Below are 14,021 nucleotides of genomic sequence, written 5' to 3' on the forward strand. Positions count from 1 at the left end.
TTAAGGATCACAGAGGATAACCCAGTAGAAGATACTGAGAAAGAATAGTCAGAGAAATAGGGAATGAAATTATAATTTTTATGTTTTCCTTTTTTCATAAAAGTTCCTTCTCTACACCTTAAAAATTCTCCAAGCCTCGTCTTTAGCTGCCTACATGAAACTGTCTCTTGGTCAGAATCAATTTTGTCCTTCTCTAAAGTATTTTGGGTGAGTATTGCCACAATTATAACATATTGTAGTTATCATGGTTATCTCTGTGCCTTTCTTAACCTCCCTATTAAATAAAATTTCTCAATGGCACTCTCAAGAACTATGAAAGTCTGAGATATCATGGACCTGGAAACTAACACAATAACCTGCCACACTTTTATGGATGCTGGCAGAAGACAAGAAACTCCTGGATCAAAGACAAAGGATTGATTACTCCTGGCACAACAGGTAGCATGAACTTCATGTTCACATCAGTCCCTCTTGTCCCCCAAGTCCCAGGGGTGACTCAGTGTGGCCCAGGTAGATGCTGCATACACAATGGGCTTGTGTTGTTACTGAGAACCCCCAAGATTAGGGAACCAAATCCTTTATCAAGCAAACCTGACCCAGCTATTCCTCCAGAAGTAAATATTATCTTTATTATGCTAGACAGTATAGAAACTGCTCTTTTCTCCAAGGCAAGACATTACTTCTACCTTCTAGGGCTGTTTAATATACAAATATCCTTAAAAAGAGGATCCAGAACAAAAGCTGTCAATGCCTCTGCTCGCAAGATGTTCAGAAACAATTAAGATGCATGGAGATTGTCTCCCAATAGACATACTTAATGTCTTGTACATTTTTATACACCCCTGCATCTCCCAGGTTAGTGCCTGGCATATGAGGGTTGCTAATATAGAGTTGTTGAAATAATGATTTAGAAATAATGTCAACGTCAGAGATAGTTGAGAAGATGTTTCCCCAGACTTATATACAGTAGGCAGTATGAATGTTGCTTTGAACTTCTGGTACATGCTATTTAGAAAAATGGTTCAGTCATAACTATAACCTCCTTGAGAATAACAATGTGTATTAATTCCTTTTGCTTCCTATAGTCTAAAACAGAGCCTAAAACATAATTAGTCAATAAAGATTTGTTAAATAAACTGGAATGTGTGGAGGATCACAGAGATCTGAATGATGCAGAATTAATGAAGTAAGTTGTTTTCTCTTCTTTGACACTTCTAATCCTCTTAGGTAACAGTTTTTATATCCTCGAAAGCATCTGAAGAAAAGACAATGAAAACACCAATTCCTGCTAAATGCTAGTAACCTGGCGGATTACTCCTACAGAAAGCACTTTTTTTTTTAACATTAAGTGCAGGCTGGATGTCAAGGATATGATGAAATGGGCTTTCTCATACCTTGTTGGTAGAAATGTAAATTGGTATATATGCATTTGGCTATTTTCAATGAGGCTTTAAATGCCTATGCAGCAATTCCATTTTGGAGAAACTGCCTTAAATAAATTAACCTAACCTATGAAAAGAAGTTTTATGCACAAATATGTTAAACCCAGAAATGTATTTGTAATAGCATAACATTTTAAGATTCCTATTGAACTTAAGAAGGAATTCTACCATGAAGTGGTAAATCACTGCATTGACCATTATTGCCGAGTTTTCCTCCTAAGAAGACTATTATCACTATTCCTAGATAATTTAAATATTGGTGACATGTGTCTTTCCAAGGTCTCTTCCATTTCATTTAGTTTAGATTATATGATTCATACCTGTCTATAAGGGAAGGTAATAAAGTTTTCAATTTCTTCCCATTTTTATTTGGGGATTGATCTTTTAGTACAATGATACTCAGCTACAAAAAAGGAATAAAACTTTCTGGGGGAATGCATATTCAATTTTATAATATTTTACATTTCTAATTGTGAGGGAAGGTATTCACTTTAAAATTGTTTCAGGGTCTAGAAAGTTGCTTTTTAAATTTTATTTTAATATAGAATCATCTGATACTATTTGTACTTACAAATAATAATTACTCAAACATATTGAGGGAGTCCAGTGGTACCCTATCAATTTATGTCCTGTTATTTTGCTCCAAAAAAGTCAGTAGATCTGATCAAATCAGGAAGTGGAAGGCAGATGACAAGAATACTTACTTGTCAAATAAGCCTTAAATACTTAAGGCTTATTTCATGTAAAAATATAACATCTGAAATCCACATGGTGCATTTAGAATTTTGTTAAATTAAGTATTGCCACTGGGTTTGTGCAATGTCAAAAACAAATCCCACATATGGAGGAAAGATGACAGTAATTAAATAAAGCATTTGACCTTTTCATAGTAGTCGTAATTTCATCCAGAAAAAGAGTTAATAAATTTCTTTTTATTAGTAAATCTATTTGATGCCTACATATACATTGGCATATTTAATTACTTTTATCTGAAGTAAGCACTCTCGTGTCTCATTGACATATATGTGAGATGTAGTGCCTTTGATTTTTCAGGGAAAATTCTGAAACCCTTCAGTAAGCAGTTTATACCACCTTTCTTGGAAATAAAGAAACACATAGAAGAGTGCAGTTGGCCAAATGGGTTTTTCTGCTTTCTTTGCATTTGCATGGTCAAGGTATAAAATGAGACATTGACAAAGGAAATAAGGTTTCTATCTTCTGGGGTGAATCTATCTCAGGCTCCCCAGGAAGTAAAGATGAGAAAGTCCTACTACTTTTCTGACTGACGTGACAGGAGAAAAGACAGGGTAGAAGCTGAGAGAAAACCTGAAAATGGGAAGATGGAAAGGGAAGGTCAAGTTGGAACAAAGGAGGTGGAGAGCTATGGGGTGCCTGAAGAAAAAGACTATTGGAAAAGAACACGCTATGGAAATGGGAAAGAATTGTGTTACTGGTGGTTACCAGGACAGTAAAGGATAACTAGAAAACTTCAATAGAAATCAATGAGGGAGCAGAGTTTGTGAAAGGAGGGAAGGGAGAGAAAGAAGGGAGGAAGACAAATCATAAGATAAAGCAAATTTGTGCCAATAAGTTTGATTTTCTTTTCAGGATCTGAAAGTAGATACAGAAATGCAACATTTTCCTATATCCTGAGAAATTCATTATTAGTTTCTAAGACTCCCAGACAAATTTATTTTGCTCATCTGTAATATACATTAGTGGGAATATTGCTTCAAACATATATAGATGCTAATTTAAACCAACAAATATTCCATTTTAATTATCCAAGTACACACATTTCACATTTTCCTCTTAGTATCAAATGGAAACTTCTATTGATCCAACAACATAGGCTACATTATACACTACCTGACAATATGAAGAAAGATGGGATTAGCATTTTGTTATGAAACATTAAGAGTTTACCAGATTACCGTAAGAGTCATTTTAAAAATTATGAGTTATGAATTTATTAGTTGTTGCTTTGGGAGAACCAATTTTTGGTTTGGTTGAACTAATTTTTCTTTATTTTCTATTTTATTCATTTCTGATACTTTTTTTTACCTTTACTTTTCACTCTCTTCAGGTTTACTCTGTTGTTCTTTAACTTTGAAGTTGAATTCTTAACTTGTTTATTTTCAATCCTCCTCCTCCCTTCCTCCTTGTCCTCCTCTTTTTTTAAATGAATGTATATATATATATATATATGCTCCAAATTTCTCTCTAAGATCTACTTTGGTTTCATCCCACATGTTCTGATCTAACAAAATATTTTGATGTAACCTAATTATCATTTGGTTCTAAATATTTTGTAAATTCTATTATGAGTCCTTCTTTAACTGATGAGTTATTAGGAATGTATTAAAACTTTCTAAACATCTTGATTTTTTTTCCAATTATAGTTGACCACTGAACAATATGGGGATTAGGGGAGCCAATCCCCTGCAGCCAAAAATGTGCCTATAACTTTTGACTCCCCCAAAACTTAACTAGTAATGGCCTATTGTTGACCAGAAGGCCTTACTGATAACATAAACAGTTGACTAACACATACATCTTATGTTATTTGTATTATATACTATATTCTTACAATAAAGTAAGCTAGAGAAAGAAAATGTTGTTAAGAAAATCAAAATGAAAATATGTTTACTACTAAGTGAAAATGGATCATCATAAAGGTCTTTATCTTCATTGTCTTCATGTTGAGAAGGCTGAGGAGGAGGAAGAAGAAGGGTTTGTCTTGTTTCAGGGGTGGCAGAGGCAGAAGAAAATCTGCACATAAGGTATACCTGTGCAGTTCAAACCCATGAGAGTCAATTGTATTGATTTCTAACTGTTGCTTTGTAGTCAAGAAATAGATTAAGTAGATAATTCTTTAAACTTTATTAGACTTCTTTTGTGACTAATTTGTGATCAATTTATGTTAAATGTTTTATGTGTACTTGAAAGTGTATATATTTTTTCATTCACTGCAGGGTATTATACCCATCCATTCATAGAAGCTTATTGATTTTACTGTTGAAATATTCTCTATCCTCACTCATTTTCATTTGCTGGCTTGATATGTCTGTTTCTGATAGAGATTTGTTAAAACTGCCTACTATGATTTGGATTTGTCATTTTCTACTTGTAACTGTCTTATTTTTTGTTTTGTTTATTAGGCTCATGAAAGTTTATGATTGTCGTATCTTTTGGGTGGTTTGTTCCTTTTACTATTATGTTACCTGTCTTTATCTTTATTTGCCTTACATATTGATATCCTACACCAGCCGCCTTTTGGGTGGTGTTTGCATAATATATCCTTTCCATTATTTTTCTTTATGTATTTCTATGCCATTATGTTTTAGGAGTATCTCTTAAAAACAACGTATAGCTGGATTTTCAAAAAATACAATCTGGTCTGAGAAACAGGAGCACTGTTTTATTGTAGAAGAGCACCAGGTCTGCTTAAGCCATTCCAATTTATCTATTGCCTTAATCTCCTTTGTCTGTTTGTTATAAAATTTCTTAGTGAGAAATACAAGATGCCTCTGTCCAACATTTCCAAGCAAACAGAGACTTAAGTTTACGCAGTAGCATGTCAAGATGCCCAAAGTAGGCAATAAATCCAAGACTTAATTTGGTTTTCTTGTGTGCCTGCAGAAATTAGGAGAGAAATGATTCTGCAGGTACACTTAAAGAACAATTTAATAAATTCTATGTTGCTTTCTATTATTTTCCCCTTAGGTTTTCACAGAAGACAAATATTGGGAAGGAATTTTGCCATAATCTATGCAGTTAAATGTTTCATACCCTCACTAAATTGTAAACTCTTCAAAGGCAGATGTGTCTTGTGCATGTCTTTATATCTAGTGCATACAATTGAAGCTCAGAAGTTGACCTGAACTGAAATTTTCATTTTGTTGAGGAAGGAAGGAAAAATAAAATGGAAATTTACAAAGTGATTTTTTTTTCTTTATGACATAAATTATTGTGAGAGAATGGCAATGGTGCTAGAATTTCTGTTGTACTTTATTAGTGATCTAAGTTATGGCCTCAATGACCATTTTTTACAATTATGTCCAATTATACTACTAATCTATTTCAAAAGAATAAGCAATAGAAAATTTCAGAATAAAAATGCAAAGCATCTCCCTGTATAAATCACTACACTGTAAGCTCTTTGAAGGAAGTGTCATGTCTTTGCCCTACTAGGTTGTTACAGTCCTTGGCACATAGTAGGCTTTCAAGTAATGTTTGAATGAATGGATAGATGTCATGCAGGTCTCTACTACATAACCTTACCTTCAACTTTCCCAATTCCTATCATTTTTTTCCCCATACATTCAAATAAATACAGGTTGAAACTCTCCCATTATTGTGAAATATTTCTGAAATCCCAAAGAAAGAATTAGCCATTCCCTTTTTAGTGTTTCCACAATGTTCATTCTGTTAAGTAGCACTTTTTGTAACACATTGCAGATACCAATGTACACATCTGTTCCCATTCCAGCTTATGGTGGATTGTGTTTTAGTAACTTTTAAAATCTGTTTGCAGTCGCAAAGACTCAGCAAATCTTTCTTGAATTGGAATTTTATAAAGTAAAAATTAAGTGCCAATATTTGTTGAGCATCTACTATGTTTTAGACCCTTTGCAAGAACATTTAAAAAAGTTTTCTCTTTGGTTCTCATAATAATCCTGTGACGTACATATTATTAATCCCTTTTAATGTATGAGAAAAATATGGTAAGAGATGTTAAGCTAGTCATCCTAGGCCAAGTAAAAGTGAAGAAGGTGGGACTAATCACATGTTCCCTTTACCTAACCATGCTAGCCCTAGCTGACTGCCAGAACCAAACTAAGCTGAGGAAGACTACGGATGTTTCAATTCATCCATCAGTAGCCTCTGAAAGCATATCACATAGAAAATAGGATATTACTTGTCACTGGATTCTTTTTTTAGGTTCATACTATTTACCTCTGAATGTCCAACATTGTTTTTACTTGAGACATGTTCACCTCTAGGAATGAGTATTCCTCCTAGGATCCAATACCTGGAAAGCAGCGGTGCCTGTTTATATTAAATGATTATCAAATCAGTTGCCCAGAGCATTTTTTGATGTGGTACTTGGGCTATAAATCTACTCTCTAGAAGCTTATAATCTATGAAAGAATTTAAGGCAAATTTAAGGCTGATAATTAGTGTACATGATGATGATAATGAATATTATTTATAGTTTTTCACTTTGCAGTCACATACATCTGTACTTAAATGTTTGTTCTAATTCTTTACTAGCTAAATACCTTAGATGGGTTACTTAATTTCCCCAGGCCACAGTTTCTTCAGTTGTAAAACAGGGATGAAGATACCTTCCTTGTGGGTTAAATAATATCATGCCTGTCTTATAAATGGTAGTCATTAATGTTATTATTACTCCCAGAAACGTATGTTTTCCAAAAACAATGATTAAGTTAGATTTGTCTATATGGGTTAAATGTCTCTAGCTAATACCTCTTTATTTGATGCCACTTATTGTTCTTGGAGCTACTCCCAAAGCAATACAGAGACAAAGGGGGGTGGAGAAGTTCCCCAGGCACAGGTTAATGCCCCAGACAGAGATTAAAGAGAACACGAATGTCATTTCCTTCTATTCCTGTGCAGCAGTTTATAGGGGCATTAGAGTAGGATGTGAGATAAATTTTATACAGATATTGTACATTAAAAATACATGGTATTACACCCCATCTAGAATTACAGCAACATCAATTATGGTCATTACCTGTCAGTCACTATTCTGTAAACCAAACTGAGCCCGTAATGAAGTCTATACATGGTGTTCTCCCTATAAACAACTCAGAAGTATTGTGATGATCTATTAGAGGTTTTCTGTATCCTTCCCTTTCCCCTTTCTGATCCTTTTAGGCTCTTAAGAGCAAACCGTTGATCATAACTAAAAGCAGCTAAGTGCTTTCTTTCTCGGTGCTTAGCAGTTTCTCTGGAAGTCAACAGACAATAATGTAGCCCTTAATACAGACTGTGACCAAATTTAGCGAGTGGAGGAAAGAGCATGATATCAAGTTAAGGAAACATGGCCTTTCATGAAGACTAATGAAGACAAACACTTTCAAGGTAACCTTTAAGCCACATGACTGTAAATGTTTTCCTTTACGAATCTCCTTTACAAATTACTTCTGAACTTTTAGTCCTGTAGGAAAAAGTGCTGAGAAAAATGAAATGAGCCAGTTGCTTAAATGACAGGAAGAGAAAATTTTAAGTTACACACACTAGGTACCAGCTTGTAAGATGACAGAAAAGTTCCTCTAAATCCTAGAATAAAAATAAGAGTAAATTCTGAATTATCCCCTTCTCTGTTCACTGCAGAAGAATGATCCCTTCTGTAGAGAGGCCCCCTGTCTTTTGTGGGTTCCCTGTTAAACAGGGGCTGCTTGGGTCCTTTTCTTGCTTTTTATCATGATGATCATTCACTTTGACATCACAGTCACCATTGAAGGTTGGGGTACGTTCTAAATAGACACATTAGTTCTCTCCCTGGATCATAGTCAACTATTTTACCTCTTGCCACCTAGTAAACCAGTATTGCTCATTCTACCAATAGTTTAACTCTGGGGCATAGAATTATACAACTAGGAACCCTAAAATTTCACACCACTGTTAATATTTTTGAAGGAAACATTAAGTAATTGATTTCTTTTATCAATAATATCTATTAGGAAAAGAAAAATTATAGTAGTAAATCTTCAGTTGATGAGTTAGTTTTACTCTCAAAAATATTTGAAAATTGCTTTTTTATAACTTGCTTTTTCCCATACAAACAATACGTGCTTAAGATCCTTAGCCCACAGTATATCCAATGAATATGTAACCTGCTTATGGGGCTTATCACATTTTGGGTACAAATTATGGTACATTTAGTCTGACACTCCTGTTTGTTCTTGCCCTTACCTGCTCAGACAGGATATTTAGCTTCTTAAAAATTATTTCCGGAAATCCTCAAGGGAGTCTTCAAATGTGCCCATGAAATGTTGATATTTCTATTCCCATTCTGTTGATGCATACTGTGGGATAAATCAAATAAGTATCCTGGCTTATTTTAATTACTTGAATTTTTGGCATGGGAGAAAGGAAATACAGAAGTAAGCTGAAAGAGGTTAAATAAAAACCACATTGTCTTGTGTTTTACAGGAAGTGTAACAGGACCTTAAAGATATATATTTTCTAATTCTTTCCTCTGAAAAGGCTGAGAAATGATTATCATGCAGTAGCAATCAGCATCCTTAGCACTCGGATTGTGTCTCAAAACACCATTTCCCTTGAGAAGGAACCATATCTCCTGAAGAAATGGCTGATTACAAATCTGGCACAAGAAATCTGCAATATGAGCCCAGAACATCATGTCATATCTGGAAGCAAGGAAGCAACTCAAGACTAATAGAGATGTGTCCAAAGGACTCAGGAGCCAACCTGGTAGGTTCTCACTGGCCAGTTTGAGATTCAGTATTTGAATTGAATTAAAATTCATTAAATAAATTCATGAATAAAGTCATTGGTCACCATTGGAATGTTCTAGAGAACCAACTTAGTATGTTTAAAATTGGTAAATAAAGAGAAAAATTCAGCATTATCCTGCTTATTTTTAAATATAAATTGTATCTTAGAGTAACCAGGTATTTGATAAGGTAAAATATCCTTTAATAGGAGTATTCCCAATTAGTCAACTTATAATACCATTGTTACACAACCCCTACTGAATTAATGGATCTGGGTAATGATCACAAATGCCTGCTGGCATCACATAAAAGAGACAGCCAGCTATTATGTGCTTCCTGATGGAAGTAACCAATATCATCTGTGAAATAGTATAGACAAGAAAAGTGAGCCTGAATCTGATCAAGACTCTATATCTAACTACCAACTTACAGGAAGTACAGAAGAAAGAACATGTTTAATGACACAACCGTGATGTAATAAGTCAATCTAGACAGTGGGACCTGGTTTCTTTGATAAGAAATTGAAGGAAAATTTTAAGGAAATTTTCAAGGGGGTAAAAAAAAAGAGTTGGAGAGGGAAGCCTAAAGATTAAAAGAGACTCAAAGACAAACCACACAATGGCTATGTATGAACTTAATTTTGGTCATGATTTAACTAAACTTTTGAAATAAAATTGTGAGATAATTGGAGCGAGTATAACACTAACCTATTAGTTTTGATATTAAATAATTGTTAATTTGTAGGTGTGCTAATGTATTGTGGTTGTGTTTTAAGAGAGTCCTTAGCTCTTAAGAGATGTCTAAGGAGAGTTTTACAAATGAAATGCAATGATGTCTGTGACTTGCTTTTAAATAATTCAGGGCTGGAGGGAGGTAGAAGATGTGGGTATAAGTGTAACAAGATTGACTGACTGCATGTTGATAATTGTTGAGGTTCAGTCATGGATATGTGGGAATTCATTATACTATTCTGCCCAATTTTCTATGATAAAAAAGTGTTAAATTGTACCTGTAAGTCATTCTATTTGGATAATGGCCACATGATAGCCACATGTTCTTTTGCTTAGGCTTCTCCTCAACAAAGTCCTTTACTCCCAGTGTATTTAAAGGGGGCCTCTCTATTGCTGTTGAAATAATTATTAATAATAAGGATGCTAAGAGTGTCTATCATAAAAAGATGTCATTGTCCAGGTCTAGGGTGCTGAATCTTGAGGCTCCCAAAGCTGCTCATATCGTTCGATGTTTATATATTTTATAAAATTGAGGTCATTCCAGAATGCTGTCTTTATCCTGCTATATTTTACTTGACACACTGTTGTGACTTTTTATTTGAGTAAGCATTTTTTATAATATTTAAAAATGCCTAATATTCTAGCTTATGGTTGAGCCTGAAACTTACAAAAAAAAAAAAACCTTTACTAAAAGAGCAAACAGGAGAATATATATAAAAAGTACAAAAAAAACCCATAATTGCCATCTGGTTATAAGCCAAGGTTTTTGTGTAGAGTAGGATTTCAGGAGAGAGATGAGGACATTAGATTGGAATGCTTTTGATGCTAATATTGGAGCAGGAAGAGGGACAGTTGTCAGGTGAGGAAGGATGAACTCTACCTCCCATGTGGTGGTGTGCTGGCTCTGGCTCATGGTAGCTCATGAGAGTCTGTTGTGTGGTTCTTGTCCCAACCCTATGTTCAGTGACAACATGTTGGTAGCTTGAAATCAGCCATGGTGAGAGTATTGACACCATGGAAATGGGCAAATGGTACAACTCAGGGTTTTTTTTTTCTCCTGGAGAAACGTTTACTAGCACACCACTATACCCACGCCATCTATTCTGACATGGGAGTCCTGCTCAGGACCAGCACTAGAACAATGTAAGAAACTGAGTCTGAAAAAAAAAATTGGCTGGGTGTGGTGGCACACACCTGTAGTCTCAACCACTTGGGAGGCTGAGATAGGAGGATCCCTTGAGCCCAGGAGTTTGAGGTTGCAATGAGCTATGATGACATCGCTGCACTGTAGCCCCAGCAACAGAGTGAGACCCTATCTCAAAAAAAAAAAAAAAAAAAAGAGAGTGAGAGAAAAAGAAAGGAAATTGAATCTAGTTTAGGTTGATAGAAGGCAGAGTCTCAAGAAGTTATAAGTAATATAACTTGTACCATTATTTCTTGCTTGAGTAATTTTAGATATTACCAGTAGACTTATTATGTTAGTCAAAGACTGAATCATCTTATGCCCTAATTCCCTCTCCCACATTCTCCCAATATTCTTAAATCAATATTCTGTTTTTACATTATTTTGACTATGTAAATTCACAGCTGAGCTAAGTGGAGTATGATGATTACATTTCCTTACATGAATCTTTTTTGTTTTTTCATGAATTAATTGACTCATTTTTCTTTTGCTTAGTTTTCAAGGTACATATAACTAGTTCTTCCCAAATTCAGCATATTTATAAAATAGCTTTCAATGTAATTTTCCATATATTCAAAGGCAGCAGATGATCTATAAGTTTCATTTAACTTTCCAAGAGCCATCACTCCTAGAGAACTTCATTCTCCAGCTCCAATCTAGACTGGTCACTCTCATGTCTGCTATGTAGGTATTGTTCTGGGGCTTCCCTTTATTGCTTTCCAATGTTGGATTCCCCTGTTTTCTGAACTCCATGTCTCATCTCTTGGTGTAGTCCCTCCCCACCCCCGTTTTTGAATGCATGTCTTATTGCCCATCCCTTCTCAAGGAAGGATGCATCTGAAACAAATTGAATTCTTTTCATGGTCTGAAAATGTCTGTTAGATCTTCCCAATTAATTAATTAAGACCTCTCTCCAATGTCTTCTGGCTTTCAATGTTGCCATCAAAAAATCCAATACCGTTCTAATTTCAGAAACTTTGATTTTTACCTTATTTAAGGATCTACTCATTATTACCAATGTTGAGAAATTTTGAGGTGATGTGCCTTGGTAATGATGTTCTCCCCACAATCATTATGCTGAAAATGGGGTCCCTTTCCATCTGGAGATTCCAGATTTTTCAGCCCTGGGAAATTGTCTCCTATTATTTCTTTGATAATTTTCTCCAGTATTTTTCTTTCTTCAGGAACCATCAATGACCTATTGCACTGTCTGGATTTCTTTTTAAATTTTCTTGTCCTTGTCCATATGTTTGCCTTTTTGTTCTACTTTCTGGGATAGTTCCTTAATATTATCTTAAAACTCTTCCACTGAATATTAAATCCAGACTCTAAATTTTCTACTATTTTTTAAGTTGTTGTTTCTTTCTGTAGCTATTTATTATTTCATGAATAGAATTTTTACTCTTAATCCTTTGAGGATAGTAATAATATTTAGAAGTATTTTTCTGTTCCTTGTTTTCTCTCTAAATACTCTGTGTTCTTTTTTATTCTGTATAGTTGTTTGATCCATCATTCATGTGATAAGCTTTCATCATCTGGACAAGGCTTTTCTGTTTATGGGTTTGCGTAGGGTAATTAGGCAATAAGCTGACTTTTTCACTGGGAGATTTGCAGAGTCATTATCTTAGATCTTTTCCCTGGAGGTATTCAGTTTTACACAGAATGTTACCATAGGCTGAGAAAAGGGGCTGAGATTCCACCATCCAATCTGCAGGCTTCTATTTAACCTCTGTGCTAGGTGTCTTCCATTTGTCTCTCTGAATGCACTCGCCACCTTTCTTTATCCTCTTCTCTGCCTTTGGAGGCTATGTTTATAACTTGCAGGCTATCTTTATTACACCAATGGGCTCTTTTCCACCTTGCTGACTGTGATTGGGTTGGGCCAATGGGAAGCCCCAATGGAAGATCAAAGGAGGGAAGAGAGGATTTGTCTTCCCAGCTTCCTTGCAGCAGGGTCTTCTTGAGCTGGCTGTATGAGTTAACTGAAGGTCACTACTCCTCTCAAGGCAGCCCCTCTACATGACTCTTTCTGGGTCCCATGAACTATTATTCCCTTGTCTCTTTCCTTTGGGCCCAGAGGTTGTATCAATTCTGTGGTTTTTATCCCTTGCAGTATTCTTTCATCTTATCCACACCTTTGTGAATAGTTCTTTATGAAATTCTCTTAGAATTATCTTGATTTTTGTGTGCCATCTGTTTCCTGCTTGGACTTTAACTGATACTGTAACTGGTTCCATAATTGACCAAAGAAAACAGACCCTCAAAATAGCATTCTGGGATTGGTCTTTCATGTATTTGAGGAGTACAGGAATAAACACTTTTCCAAGGAGAAATGGAACATGAGTAATTAATAGCATGTGGTGCCATTATGATATTCACATGATCACAGGTGGTAGCAGAGGATGGAGAGCCGTGGAAGATAAGGCTGTAGCAGAGTAAATGGTGTGGCATGTAGTTGCTATGGCAATGATAGGGATTATATAGAGTGCAGAGTCACTTGGCTTCTAGGGAGCATACATAAAGAAAAAGAGATGTTAAAAGCTTTGAAAATTCAATTAAGAATATTTATGGAAAGCCAGAAATCCACCATGGCATCTTTAAAAAAATCTCTTTTTCCTATAGTTGTATGGCAGATATGGTTGAGAACAAAGCCTAAGGCACAATTATAATAAGGGCACTGTTGGATAAGAAACAAGACCCCGAAACAAAGAATATGGACATGTTAGCATCATGGCTGAGTCCGTCTTTGATCCTCAAGATCTCCCTGAAACACACAAATTGATGCCAATTCTCAGCATTCTCTCATTTCCTCTAAGCCCCAAATGAGAGTTAGATCCCAACAGAACATGGAGGAAGAGGTAAAATGCCTGTCTGAGGAGGAGACATTGAAAGAGTCACAAAAACGTTCTAATCAGCAGAAGCTTGGGGAACATATATAGAAGTGCTAGACCAAGAGAGAGAACTTAATTTAAGATTTTGCACTTAGTGTGTCCTAAGCACCTAGAAGTAGCAGTAATCACTGGCTATATGCATATGTGTATGTATATATGTGTGTATATATAAATATTCATATTCTTTGCAGAACCTTGACTAATACACATAGTGATACTTAGCATAGCTGTGGCTCTAGATGTGGTATCTTTACTGGAGCAAATCAATAGAGCCCCTAGTACCT

The 14,021-nt window shown here is 35.3% G+C and overlaps 1 long non-coding RNA gene across 1 annotated transcript; it reads left to right on the forward strand.

Moving 5' to 3' along the window:
• Window positions 1–1,140: 1,140 nt before the first annotated feature.
• On the forward strand, window positions 1,141–9,063 carry LOC123621472. Its single transcript, XR_006729158.1, has 3 exons — window positions 1,141–1,186; window positions 7,412–7,553; window positions 8,628–9,063. It is a non-coding gene; the product is annotated as an uncharacterized LOC123621472 (long non-coding RNA).
• The last annotated feature ends 4,958 nt before the right edge of the window (window positions 9,064–14,021 follow it).

This window comes from Lemur catta, chromosome 16 (assembly GCF_020740605.2).
Source record: "Lemur catta isolate mLemCat1 chromosome 16, mLemCat1.pri, whole genome shotgun sequence".
Classification (NCBI taxonomy): Eukaryota; Metazoa; Chordata; class Mammalia; order Primates; family Lemuridae; genus Lemur; species Lemur catta.